This window comes from Protopterus annectens, chromosome 1.part0, assembly GCF_019279795.1.
Source record: "Protopterus annectens isolate FY-2018-M chromosome 1.part0, PAN1.0, whole genome shotgun sequence".
Classification (NCBI taxonomy): Eukaryota; Metazoa; Chordata; order Ceratodontiformes; family Protopteridae; genus Protopterus; species Protopterus annectens.
This window is the reverse complement of record NC_056725.1, coordinates 371,389,546-371,404,765: the sequence shown is the minus strand read 5'-3', so window position 1 is coordinate 371,404,765 and position 15,220 is coordinate 371,389,546. Positions and strand designations below refer to the sequence as shown.

The following is a 15,220-nucleotide window of genomic DNA, read 5'->3' as shown; positions in this document are numbered from 1 at the left end:
CACACTTCTTGAAGCCTGAGACCTTTGTGACCTTCGACATAGTGCTGTCAAAGTAAAAGGGCGCAAATGTAAAAAAAAAAAAAAAACACACAAACACACACACTGCCCAATCCACACAAACTAAGAAAACAGGGCCCAAGGCCTAACCTAGGGTGGGGAGTATAACTGATAAGCGTGGGATAAAAATAGGAACTAAAAATTTGAAATAACAGTAAAACTAGCCTATGCTACACAATTACCTTACTATAATGTCTTGTTTGGTACTGATTGTTAACTGATCCATTACGTCAAAACTGCAGAAATGCACAAGCTCAACACCATATTACTACTAGAACCAATATAATTTACAGACAAGACATAGTACAAAATGAGAAGTTATGTACCTACCATAACGTTCCATGTTAGTTGTCTTCTCTCGCCTTCTTTCTTGCTGGATGGGTTCGTTGCCGAACCTCGGCTCCGACTCGGCCACTTACTAAAGCTCGAGAGCTAATTTTACCAGCTCGAGGCAACCCTATATCCCATGATGCTAGGCGATAACTACCCAGATCTCGTTTGGTAGCTGAAACAACATTAGGCAATATAGTCCTCCAACTGGAGAGGAGGAGGAAAAAGGATAACCCCAAAAGGATCGCTATCCAAGCTGTAGTTACCCTAGGACAAGTTATTTGGCTGAAAGTGCAAGATCAGGACCCTTCAAAGAAGGGGAAATCTTCTCGGTCTGTCCAAGCTAGGGGGATGGTGGGCGGATGCAAGAAAGAATGCGAGAAGACAACTAACATGGAACATTATGGTAGGTACATAACTTCTCAATGTTAAGTTGTCAATCTCACCTTCATTCTTGCTGGATGGGACCGCATCCCTAGCACCTTCATCCTGGGTGGCTCATTGGAACAGACTCTTGAGAACGGTGGAACCAAAATTTGCCCTGTTTCTGGAGGCCATGTCCAATTTGTAATGCGAAACAAAGGTATGAGGAGAAGCCCATGTGGCTGCTGCACAAATAATGTATATTGGTAGTCTAGCTTGAAAGGCTGTTGATGTGGCTAGCACCCTGGTTGAATGGGCTCTTGGCCTAGAAGGCAATTCTTTACCTCCGAGTTGGTAAGTATACGTGATCAGAGAAGAGAGCCACCTAGACAGGGTTACCTTGGATACTGGAAGGCCTTTCCTATTTTCTGCATAAGATAAAAAGAGTTGATCAGATTTCCTGATTTGTTTAGTTCTGTCCAAATAATATCGGAGCTGACGATGAACATCCAGACAATGCAGTTTTTGCTCCGCCCTGTTCGAATAATTAGGGAAGAAAACTGAGAGGTCAATTGATTTAAATTTGTCTGCGAAGCCACCTTGGGTATGAAGGAGGGGTTTGTTCTTAAAGAAACTCTGTCTTTGTGGAAGACTAAGTAAGGAGGACGAATGCAGAGGGCATGAAGTTCAGATACTCTAGCAGATGTAACAGCGACCAGGAAGAGTGTTTTCCAGGAAAGTAATTTCAATGAACAGGAAGCCGCAGGTTCAAAGGGAAGTAGAATCAAGGATGTTAAAACTAAGTTTAGATCCCACTGTGGTGGAGGATCTTTGATTGGGGGTTTGAGTAAAAAGACACCTCTAAGGAATGCTTTGCAAAGCTTATGGGACATGATGCTGCAGTCCGACAGGCCTATGTGAAAATTTGAAATGGCTGCCAACTGAACTTTTACTGTGGAGGATGAAGATCCTGAATGAAAAATTTCAGCTAGGAAATCCAAGACCGAGTGAATTGGAGCAGTGAATGGATCTATATTTCTAGCCTTTGCCCAGAAGGAAAAACGTTGCCATTTACTAGTGTAGATCCTTCTGGTGGAAGATTTAAGGGAAGCTACTATAATATCCCGGATGGTATTTGAAATCATAGGAAGCCTGGTTAGGGACGGAAGTGGAGCAACCAAGCAGTGTGGTTGAGAGAATGGAGGGATTGGTGCAGCTGCCCCGACTGATGGGCCAAAAGTTCTGGCACTGGATCCAGATGCCAAGGCTGCTCCAAGAGATAACGATGCAGGAACGGAAACCATATCTGTTGAGGCCAATAAGGGGCAATGAGAATCATCTTGGCTCTCAAGGCGGTTGCTTTCTGAATTACCTGTGATATTAACGGAAGGGGCGGAAAGGCGTAAAGAAGTCCCCGAGGCCAATCGTGGACTAGAGCGTCTCTGGGTGGATGGCCTGGAAGGGGGAAGAGGGTGAAGAAGAAGTCGGGGCATTTGCTGTTTTGAGGTGTAGCAAAAAGATCGCAGCAAGGAAGGCCCCACTTCTGAAAAATCTCTTCCGTCACAGATTGTTTGAGAGACCACTCGTGTGGCATGAGAATAGCTCTGCTCAACCTGTCTGCTATGATGTGGGACTTCCCGGGGATATGCGTTGCTATCAGAAACCGCTGAGAAGAGATCGCCCATTGCCGAAGTCTGAGTGCTTCTCAATACAGGGGATAGGACTTGGTTCCGCCCTGCTTGTTGATATACCACACTACGGACAAATTGTCCGTTTGGATTGCAATAGCCCCCAGGGGAAGAGAGTCGTGGAGGGCTTGCAACGTCAAAAGCACTGCTCTCATCTCCAGGACATTTATGTGCAGGTGGCATTCGAAAGGTTGCCATGTGCCATGGACTGTCCTGCCCTAAAAATGCCCGCCCACCCGATCAGGGAGTCGTCCGATGTGACCGTGGCTACCGGGGAGGGAGGAATAAAGGGTCTGCCTTGATGGACTTGAGGGGACAACATCCACCAAGACAGATGATTTTTGCAAATTGGAGTTATCATGATCTTGTGGTGCATAGGAGTTGTTGGAAAGACGATTGGTAGAAAAGCATCCACTGTAGAAGATGCATGTAAAAGCAGGCAAGAGGAAGAAGTGTGATGGCAGCCGCCATGAGCCCCAATACTTTCAGGACATACGTGGCCTGAATTCTGTCGCTCTAAAGCAGAACATGGACATGGTTTTGAATATCTAAGACCCTTTGATCTGTTAACTTTGCTGAGAGCTGCACGGTGTCCAAGTTGGCGCCTATAAAGGTAATAGATTGACAAGGCGACAAGGCAGACTTTTCGAAATTTATAGAGATTCCTAGCCCTCTGCAAATGTGAATGGTGTAATCTCTGGCCTGAAGAAGTTGATACCTGTTGATGGCGGTGAGGAGCCAGTCGTCTAGATATGGAAACACCTGGAATCCTTGACGCCTCAGGTCAGCCGTAACCGCTGCCATACATTTGGTGAACACTCTGGGGGCTGTAGTGAGACCAACGGGCAGGGCTCTGAATTGGTAGCGACTGGCCCCCAGCCGAAAGCGGAGAAACCTTCTGGAGACCCTTTGAATTTTGATGTGATAGTACGCATCCTAAAGGTCCACGGAGCACATCCAATTGTCCTTGCCCAGAAAGGGTAGAATGGACTGTAGCGTGACCATCCGGAATCTTGTCCTTTTTACAAACTTGTTTAGTTTGCTGAGATCTAATATTGGTCTCCAGTCCCCTGTTTTTTTTGGTACCAAAAAGAACTTTGAGTAGACTCCAGATCCTAGTTGGTCTGCTGGGACTGGCTGGATGGCTCTTTTTGCTAGTAGTTTTGATATTTCTAGCACTGCTTGTTCCCTTAGACTGGGTGGAATGTCTGGAAGGGTTCCCCTTTTTTGAGTTGGGGTTTGGATAAAGGGAATTTTGTAACCCTCGGATATAACCGACTGTACCCATTTGTCTAAAGTGAGGGAGAGCCAGGCTTTTGGGGACAATGGAGTTCAGGGTTCCTAGCTGTGAGTTGATTTTATCTTGAGACCCAGCAGCTGACGGATCCTGTAAAACTTCACCCAGCTCTTTGAGAACATCTCTCTGAAGGCGGGTGAAGTGACACAAGTAATTCAGCGACCGCATGGCAAAGGTCGCTGAAGAAAACTCACTGCATTCCTATCCATAGTCCTAGAATCCTTGTTAGGAGAATGGATAGGTACTGAAGGATCGGCTAGTTCCTTCTTGGTGGCTGCAGCCACCACCATGGACCGAGACACCTTTTGTTAAAAATTGCCCATCAGCTGGAGCTATAATAAATTTAGAATGCCTCTGTGGGGTGGGTTCCACCGAATCCAGGGCCGTCCACGCCTTCTGTGCCACCACTTCCATAAGGGGGTCGAAAGGCGGAGACACCCAGAAGGTGGAGGGTCGAGACCCAAACGCCTCCAGGTAAACCGACTCGTCCTCAGAAGGATTAAGGGAAGACCAGTTCCCCCTCTGTTTCAGGATTTCAAGGATGTCTGAGAAAGAGACATCCTCAGAAGGGGACCTTGGGGATCCTTCTAACTCATCCAAGTCGGTATCGGATGTAATGGACTCAGGGGAGTCCACATGCTTCCTCTTACATGTCCTCTTGCGCAGAGGTTCACCTGACGGGTCAGGAGAAGCCTCAGAAGAGGAAGATATTCCCAGTGGGGAAACCTGAGGCATTGGATCTCTGGGTCCGGGAGCAAGAGAGTGGGAAGAGACGTCAGCAGGCACTGTAGTGGAAGGAGCTGATGGAGCTGACTGTTGACCATGCCCTGGGGCTAGTACGCTCCTCATCACTTTGAAGGCTCCCCTATCAGACAGGACAGAGGGCTCCCACTACGAAGAAGTAGGAACTCCAGGCCACACAGACACGGACGGCTCCGAAGCCGATGTCAGGGCCAAACTCATCAGTGCTGACGCTCCGAGAGGGAGAACAGGGTCAGACAAGGGTCCGATGCCACTTGCCCCCTCGGAGCTGTCGAGAGAGACCAGGTGCCCGGATCCCTCCAATGAAGGCATCAAGGAGGAGATCGGAGCAGAGTATGACTGAGCCGAAGGGGGAGGTATCAGCTCCGACGCCACAACAGTCACGGCTCCGAGGAGCTCCGGCTCCGAACTCTGAGGGAGAGTCGAAGGAGGAATAGTAGGTGGAGTTGAAATAGCCACTGTCTGATGAGACGGGCTATGAAGCATTTGGGCCAGTGCCTGAGACTTTAACAGTCTATTGACCACTCTCTCAAGGTCATGGTCGGAAAGCCTGGATGACAGAGAAGAACGGCTCCAATGGCTCCGCTCCGAGAGCAAGGGTGACCCCAGAGCCGAATGGATCGATTCCAAAGATGGGGATCTGGACCTTTTCCTGGAGATGGATGGAGCCGAAGGAGCCGAAGATACGTCGGCTCCAGCCGGAACCGACCGTGAGAGTAGAGGCTCAGCGGTATTGGCGCCGAGTGGAGCCGATGCTGGAAGCTGCGACAGAAGTATCGGCTCCAGCCGGAGCCGATCTTGCCACAGATGGTGAGCCAGCAGCCGAAGGCTTAGGACTCGGAGCCGACAGTTTGGCTGGCTTGGAGGGCTTCCCCGGCACAGACTTAGACGGGGAGCCCTCGGGCTTTAATAAGCCCCTTAAGATTAATTTGTTCCTGCGCTCCTGCAGGACTCTTGGGCTGAATGTATGGCACACAGAACAAGAGTCCTGCAGGTGCAGAAGTCCCAGGCAGTAAACACAAGAAGTGTGACCGTCTGTCAGAGACATCTTCTGACAGCACGAGTCACACTTGAAGCCTGAGACCTTTGTGACCTTCGACATAGTGCTGTCAAAGTAAAAGGGCGCAAATGTAAAAAAAAAAAAAAAAAAAAAAAAAAAAAAAAAACACACAAACACACACGCCCAATCCACACAAACTAAGAAAAACAGGGATACAGGGGTACAAACACACCACAAACACAGTACAGAATCCCTGTCAGGAATTAGGAAAGGGGCAGGCCTAAGGCCTAACCTAAAGAGAGGGATGTATAATTTGGGATAAGGGAAAAAGAAAAGGGTACTAACGGGGAAAAGGTTTTAAATTAACCGTTAAGTTAGCTAACAAGAAAGGAGTGGGAAATCTAAGTAGAAAGGTACTATATATATATATATATATATATATATATATATATATATATATATAAACTCCAAGACTTACCAAGAGCCGGTAAAAACGCACCTCGCAAGCGAAAGCGGCAAATGAGATCTGGGTAGTTATCGCCTAGCATCATGGGATATAAAGTTGCCTCGAGCCGGTAAAATTAGTTCTCGAGCTTTAGTAAGTGGCCGAGTCGGAGCCGAGGTTCAGCTCCGAACCCATCCAGCAAGAAATAAGGCGAGATTGACAACTTAACATCTATGGTTCAGTAAAAGTTGCAGCACAGATGACCCACTTCTCATCCAGTGACAGTCCAATACATTTGTAACCCTTACCATCCCTGTCACATACCATAAGTATCTTACCTAAACAAAAAGTTATGCCTCTTTTCTCCTTAGCTACATGCCCTACAGTCCCCTACGCCCACCCAGTACTGGAACAGCTGCAATGTTCTTTTCACTACCCCATTGGAATAAGCATAAAATATGCCCACAGGTAGTCTCATCACAGTCGTGCATAAAAGTTACTGACAACCTTGAAAAAATCCAGACAAGGTAAATGAATAGCATTTTTGTGACAGTCACTGTGGTGTATTTTAAAAAATTATATATTTACCATTAGAGCAGGACCTCACCCTTCCGTTGGTGCTGATATGGCCATCAATATTGACTTTGGCACAGAAATGAATATTCAGCATCTTCAACAGGCCATTGCCCACTGCTGGGCTGAAGGCGTGTTTAGGGCGGGATCCACTACTGCACATCCTGTAATGTACTGTTCTAATATTATGCCATCTCTCAAGCATGTTCTATTTATGTCACAGGCAAATTTCAGGTCTTCCAATCTGCTGATTCTGGTGTGACCGCCTGTCAGAGACATCTTCTGACAGCACGAGTCACACTTGTTTTGCAAATATGCAAGAGATCCATCACAGCTGAATCTCCGGAAGCCTTATATGCCAGGCATAGATCATCACTCAATAACATGTAGTAGACCGAGTAGAGATATAGGTCCATAAGGAGATATGTGTAGGACAGGATATTTGGGTATTCATGCCCTGGATTCTCCTGATGAGGCACCTTTGAGGGCATTCTCATTTAAAAATGCTCAAGTGTCTGGTCAGGTACATGTTAAAGATGCCATTGTATTCAATAATGGGTCTGATAAGGGTTGAGTGTAGTGGTACTGTAATTTCCCTAGACTTAGATACAATACCTTTGCTTATAAGTTTGGTGATATAGAATGATTTTCTTACTAACTTGTCTACGTGTTGATCAAAGGCCAGATTATTGTGTATATATCTATATTCCCAGATCCTTAAATATTGAGTCAACTCTTGGTGGTGTTTTATCTATGATTCATAGGTATTTACTAGGCTAATGACCACAAGGGCCTTTTTAAGCCTAGCCATGCATCCCAAATCTCTGACAAGTTCTGGTACCCACGACAAATGTAAGCAGGGGCTTGGGAGATGAAACATTTACAAACAAGGGCCTGGGAGACTAAACATTTACAGGTTGTCTGTGTCCATTAGAGAATTAGCTGCCAAGCCAGGGATGAAATTCCTGTTCCTCATTCAATTGTACAAGTTGCACTTGAATTGGGTTAGGGAGGAACTCTGCTTCACATGGATGGGGAACCTGTTCCAGAGATGTTGCAGTCACTGGGATACATACCTGTCTCTCCAGCAGGTCATACTTATATCACAGGCAATGTTTAAGTCTTCAGAATGGGTAATTCTGGTGCTGTTTGTTTTGCTGATATGCAGGAGGTCCATCAAAGTGGGCTGTGACAATGTCCTGTATGCCAGACATAGTGCTCACCTCAACATCCTGTACTAGACAGAATACAGAAACAGGGCCTTGAGGTGGTCTGCATAGGATATTTTACTTATCCCCTTATTCTTTTATTGAAGAAACTCACTCTGTGAGCGTTCTGTTTGTTGGGTGTACCTGGTTAGGTACATATCAAAGGGGGCACTGCACTCAATGATAGGTTTTATGAATGCTGAATACAGCGGAACAATGCCTTCCTTGGACCTAGATGCCATTCCTTTTTTATAAGATGGTTGTGCAACATAGAATGATTTCCTCAGTACTGTAGACACATGATGATCCAAGGCTAGATTACTGTCTGTGTGTCCCCAAGTCCCTGAGTACTGGGTCAAGTCTTAGGGGTGTGTTGTCAATATGATAGTTACGATGTGTAGATGACTTCCCAAATGATACTATTATGCATTTCTTGGCATTTAGTTTCAGTCCGTGGCTCTGGCACCAGTTGTTTGTGTCATCCCTTCCTGGAGTACATTTGTGTTGGTGTGGAATTCAATGACAGCCCCTAATTTGCAGTCATCTGCAAATTTAGTCAGCCAGGGACCAACTTCTTTATAAGGATACTTTTCTTCTATCTGGAACTGTATTTGTACCAAGCCTCCACACTTTAAAACCTGACTGCCTCTATTTCATGAATGATATTCTTATCTCAATGACCAACAACTACTAAATGTCTGGTATTAACCTAGCTAAACTTTTTGACAGTAAGCTTATGTAATTGTTATCCATCTTTTCTTATCCTGGAAGTTGGATTTGCATTTAATTGTACATAACTGAGAAATTCTATTTTTTTTTCAGTTTTTCTAATTGCTAACTACTTATTTCTGTGCATATACGTTGTGAAAATTATCATATTGTTATATACTATTGTATGTTCATGTTTTTGTGGGGCTTGTCTACCCAGGGCACCACTGAAAATGGGCAGTTAATGGTCTGGTGGACTATCCCAGTAAACAAATGCCAACAAATAAATAAGTAAATAAATAAACAGAAGTAAATGAAAAAAAGGAGTGGTCCAAGGACCGATCTCTAAGGGACTCCACTTGTGACTGGCCTCTTTGCTACACTTCTAAAGAATGCCTTGTATTTGTTCTTGCCACGAGGCCAAACTTACCTCAAATTTGGCTTTGGTAGACTTCATTTGTCCTCTGAGTTGTTTGCTTAGTTTGATGCCAGTCCTATTACCCTGCTGGGTGCTGTACTTCCTAATTTTTGCCAGGATTTTCTTCCTTCTGTTATATGGTGTACTGATTCTGTAATTCCACGAAGGTTTGCTTTTTGAGTTACTTCTGTAATGGTGGTTACAGCTGCCTCTATGCAGCTATTAACATGCTTGTACAGCGTTTCTGTGAATAGTTCTGCATAGGCAGCAGTGTTCTCAGGGTTTATGGGGGATTCAAATTTTGCCAGGTTATCACTTAAAGTTAGTCTTAGAGTAGTTCCAGAATATTCCAGGGTTAATTGTGGGTCCAGGTTTTATTTTTACTTCAAAGGAGACCATTTTGTGGTCTGACTGTACCAGAGAAAACATTACACTGGGTGTGTGCAGCACTGTCCAATATTAGTGAGGACCAGATCCAGTATGGTTGCACTCCTGGTTGGTGTATCAACAGTCTGGTCCAGGGTGTTTGTGTTTACAAAATCCAGGAATCTCTGTGCATGAAAGTTTGGTGTCCTATAGGATTCCCATTTAATAGGGTGGTAATTAAAAAGTCTCCCATCAATATGGTATTGGATCGGATGGTGAGTGTTTGCAATAAGTTGAAATGCATGGTATGGGTTTCTTGGGTCATAGAGGGGGACCTATAGCTTGTAAGGATGTGGTATTGGATTTTGCCTATGATAATTTGTAAATGGGAGTATAAGTGCATTGCACTGTTTGACCAGCCTTGAGGTATATTATGTTTGATGTAAATCGAGATACCTCCACCTTTAGTCCCTGTTTGTGTAGTAACTGGTCTAAATGTGTGGAAGGCATTATAAAAATGCACTGTCTGAGTGCTGTCTGCGGCTTTAAACCATTTAAACAATCTCAGTGAATGCACAGATCTCAGCATTTTCTAGGGTGAGGAGAGCTTCTAGGAAATGGAGTTTTTTGTTTAGACTCCTAGCATTGGGCAATACCTTTAGATTTTTTTTGGTTTTGATTTGCTATGTTGGAAGTACTTTCAGTTTGCCATTTCCTAAAGAAAGTACTATGGGGGAAAACAAAAGGTATCACTGCTCAGTGCTAGGAGTCTAAACAATAAACTCCACTCTCTAGAAGCTCTCTTTACCCTAGAGAATGGTGATGTCTGTGTGGTCACTGAAACATGGTTTAAAGTTACAGAGAGCACACCAACAGTGCAAGGTTATAATGCCTTCCACACATTTAGGCCATCTACTTCACAGGCAGGAACTAAAGGTGGATGTGTCTCTATTTACATCAACAATAAATATACTTCAAGGCTGGTCAAACAGGACAATGCACTTGAGCTGCTCCATGTTCAAATCACCACAGGTAAAATCCAATAACACTTCCTTGCAAGCTATAGGTCCGCCTCTATGACCCAAGAATCCCATAACATGTTTTTAAACTTACCATCCAACCCAATACCATATTCATGGGTGACTTTAATTACCCCACTATTAACTGGGAATCCTATATGACACCAAACGCACTGACACAGAGATTTCTGGATTTTGCAAACAAACTCCCTGGATCAGATAGTGTATATACCAACCAGGGGTGCAACCATACTGGATCTGGTCCTCACTAATACGGAAGACTGCTACAGAACCCATACTGTAATGCCTTGCCTGGTAAGGTCAGACCACAAAATGGTCTCCTTTTTAGAAAAAATAAAACCTGGACCCCCCCAGCTAAACCTAGAATATTCAGAAACTATTCTAAGGCTAACCTCCCGCTATTAAGTGAGAACCTGGCAAAATTTGAAGCCCCCATAAACCCTGAGAACACTTCTGACTATGCAGAACTGTTCACAGAAACCCTGTACAAGAATGTTAATAGCTGCATAGAGGCAGCTGTACGCACCAGGAAGACGTACAGAACTAACTCAAAAAGTAGCCACCCTGGTAGAATCACAAAATCAATCAGCTGTATAACAGGAGGAAGAAAACCATGGCAAAAATTATGAGGTGCAGCACCCAAAAGGTTAAAAGCACTCTCATCAAACTAAACAAACAATACAGAGGACAAAGTCTACCAAAGCCAAATATGTGGTTAGTTTGGCCTCCCAGGCCAAGGGCAACCATAAAGCATTCTTTAAGTATGTCCGCAACTTCAAAGGCAATACACAATTGTGTGCAGAGCTCATTGTAAATGAAGCCACTTATACGGAGCCAAAAGATATAGCAAACCTCCTGGCTGATAAATTCAGCTCTAAGTTTTCTTCTCTCTCCCCCTCAACCTTCCCTTAGGAAATATCATCAAATATAACTCCCCTACTATCACTAGGGACTATGACCAATGGGCACAGACAACATCCCAGGATGCCTTCTAAATAGCATGAGACATGACCTGTCAGGGCCTCTGCAATTATTATTTAACTGTATCCTCCAAACAGGAGTTGTGCCTCATGAATGGAGAAAGGCAACAGTGATCCCTCTGCACAAAGTTGGGCCATCTACAGTCCCTGGAAACTATAGACCCATAAGTCTCACTAGTCTTATATGTAAAGCCATGGAAAGAATTATCATGGAGATGATCTACAGATAAATAGAAAACCCCCAGTCACTGGATCCAACCCAGTTTGGTTTCATCAAGGGCAGATCATGCCTACTCAATTTGGTGGACTTCTTTGAGATGGTCACCAAAGCAATGGATGAGGGAACAATTGTTCACACTGCCTACCTTGACCTGGCCAAGGCATTTGACACAATATCCCACTCTGTCATTGTTGACAAACTCAAGAGGTTAGTTACAAATCAGTATGTCACCTGGTGGATAGGCAACTCGCTCACAGACAGGACCCAGGAAGTTAGAATTGGGGAGTCCACCTGTACAAAGAGGCCCGCCACAAGTGGAGTCCCTCAGGGATCAGTCCTTGGACCGCTCCTTTTTGGCATTTACTTCTCAGAAGTCAAGGCCAACGTCAGTGGTGTCTGGCTGACTAAATTTGCAGACGATTGTAAATTAGGAGCTGTCATTGAATCTCCCACTGACACAAATGTTCTCCAGGAAGGGCTGACAAAGACAAACAACTGGTGTCAGAGCCATGGACTAAAACTAAATGCCAAGAAATGCATAACTGTATCCTTTGGGAAGCCATCCATCCCTGGTAATTATCATATTGACAACACACCCCTTAGAGATGACCCAGTAGTCAGAGACTTAGGGATACACATAGATGGTAATCTAGTCTTTTATCATCACGTGTCAACAGTGGTGAGGAAATCATTTTATGTTGCACAACTTATAAACAAAGGTATGGCATCTAAGTCCAAGGAAATCATTGTTCCACTGTATTTGTCATTCATCAGACCTATCATTGAGTACAATGTCCCCTTTGGTATGTAGCTACCCAGGCATATCCAACAATTGGAACGCCCATTCAGGTTCCTCACTAAAAGAATACAGGGCATAAGTAATATGTCCTATGCAGACTGCCTCAAGGCCCTATCCCTGTATTCTGTCTCCTACAGGCTTTTGAGGGGAGATCTATGCCTGGCATATAGGGCATTGTCAGACCCCACTCTGATGTACCTCCTGCATATGCACAAAACAATCAGCACCAGAATTACCCATTCTAAAGACTTAAACATTGCCTGTAATATAAATAGGACCTGATAGAGAGATAGTATGCATCCCAGAGAGTACCCCATCTATGGAACAGGCTCCCCATCCATGTGAAGCAGAGTTCCTCCCTAACCCAATTCAAGTGCAACTTGGACAATAGGATGGGAAACCAGCAATTCATCCCTGGTTTGACACCTATGACTCTAATGGTCACAGGTAACCTGTAAATGTTTCTTCTCCCAGGCCCATGGTTACACTTATCAAGGGTATCAGAACTTGTCAGAGATTTAGGATGCAGGCTTAAAAATTGTTAGCTTAGTGAACATATATGAACCAATGAACCTGATATTCGAAAGCCTAGAAGGGAGAGGTGCTTACTATCCCTGGTAAAGCAGTGTGGTCTATTTACCATCTCCTTCCATGCTGACAAATATTGCACCCCTTAAAATGACACCAGAAACTAAGCCAATTATTAAAGTCATTCATCTTTTGTTCGTATTGTGGCATCATTGTTGGAGAAGGTAAAATGATGCTCAATACTAGGCTCATATCAGCCTGGGACACACATTCTGAGAGCACCATGATGTCTTTCTTTGGATCTACTTTATAAAATTGAAAATCCACTTACCTGGAATGATGAACTTCGAGACCACATTAGCAAAATGACATAATATCAAACACCTAGAACATTGCATTGTCACTCCGGGAAACTAACCACAGAGGCTGGTTTGGGAGGTATGGATGCAGTGTTGTGTGAGGGGATAGGAGTTTTTCCTATAGGAGATAGTTTAGCAGTTGTTTTTGAGTACAATTCTCAAATATTTTAAAGAGTTTGGATTCAGCATAATGGTTAAGTTCTTCACTTCATAGACACAAAATAAAGGATTTGATTCTGACTTTAGGTTACTGGTTAAGCTTAAAGTGGCCCTTCAGGACAATTAGCTTACTATTCTCATCCGAGCCTATGATTACTATAGGTCTGAAGTTAGTGATCTCTGTTGAATTTCCTCTTTTGCATAAAGAGATAATGTGTGATTTTTGACAGAGAGAGAAGGAACATGAGACTCATAGACTGACCTGTACATAAGAATTAAGACAGGATGGGCAATGCTATTGGCTGCTATTGTTAGGTATTCACTTGGAAGGTCATCAGCTGAACCTGAGCATGGTTTTAGTCCAAGAGTAGTTTTATATAAGATGATGGCACAGATTTGAAGGTGAAAGTGGATGTAGTGGCATTTGGCTGTTGAGCAGAGAAGGAATTAGATGTGGGATTCTTTGGTTAGGGACACTATATTTTCTATGAAATAAGAGTTGAATTATATTGCCGTTTTGAATGGTGAGTCATAGAAAGAGGGATTAGGGTAGGGTCGAATTTTTGATCAGGATGTAAGATTTCTTTAATGGTTGATCCACATTTTTTATGATTGTGTTAACTATTGCTCTGAATGTTGTTATAGTACATATATTTTTTGTATTCATTTACTTGCTTTTTAGTACAGATGAGGAACATTCGGAAGTTTTCAAGATATTGGGATGTTTTACATTTTTTGCTATTCTTTCCATCGTTGTCTTTATCCTGCATTAGCATTCTATTCTTTTTGGATAGCCAAACTGCATCATTTATTTTAGTCTATTCCTTCAAGGAGGTGGAAGGCTATTTAGGAAAGTTGCAATGAATTTGCTTACAGCATCATCTAAGGGTAGGATTTTTAGGATATTCCAATTAATAGATGATAGGGTAGTAATGAATATGTCTGGGTTAAGCTTGGACAGGTTGCATGTTGTTTTGTAAACATACCATTTAGATGGATGTGTGAGGTGTCTGGTTTAATTTCTTCAAATCTTTTTGCTTCTAATACCATTATGGGGATGTACTTCATTCCTAAGTGAGACTATGATTCAGTCTTTGATGTTAGATGAAATTGTTCTTTGCAGCACCTGCAATGGTCCCATAATTGACTTCTGCAATTCATAAGTAATTACATGTATTAGTAGCATATTTAAAGATAACTGTAGATTATTTTAGCCCCACTGCTCCTATTACTACTACTGTTGTATCTGTCTGGGTATTTTTCATCCACATTGCTCTCATTTCTGCCATGTGAATCTTGATATTTTATGACTGTGTTTCACTGTATGCGAGACACTGTAATCATAATGTGTAGCAGTTTTAATGATGGATGCTATTTTTGTCTTTTTTCATGAACGACTAGATCTGGTTTACTCAAATCGATTTTTTGGACTGCTGGTAATGGGTGATCCCATGTGATACAAACTTCATCATTCTCTATAATGCTTTGCGGTTCATGTTTCCAGTGCTTCTCAGCCATTTCTGTATTGTGGTGATTGCAGAGTCCCAGTGCAACAATCTTTCCACATCATTGTACCTTTCAGTGCACAGGCCCTCTGCTATGAGTGTATCGCACCCAGCAACAAGAAGTACGACTATTTGCAATACTTTTTTTACAGAATCTACATTAGTCTGCGTCTCTGACATGTTCAATGGACTTTGTAAAGCAACATGTATGCAGTCCACTCTCCAGGGCTGCCATTATTTACCTTTCATTCTTCAGTTTCAACTCATCTCTCCTTATCCAGTCCTATGTGAAATCTTAATCATCATGAGGTTATTCCAGGAGATCTCAATACTTGCCATTACATTTATGAATTTTACACATTTCTTTTTTTTTTTTTGGCACATTCAGTTGCTGTCTGATTTTTGACTACTGTTG

The 15,220-nt window shown here is 43.4% G+C and overlaps 1 protein-coding gene across 3 annotated transcripts in view; it reads right to left on the bottom strand.

Annotated features, from left to right (window-relative positions):
- PEX3 (peroxisomal biogenesis factor 3) overlaps positions 1-15,220 on the bottom strand; it is a 988,587-nt gene that overhangs the window by 878,636 nt on the left and 94,731 nt on the right. The gene's annotated exons all lie outside the window — the stretch shown is intronic.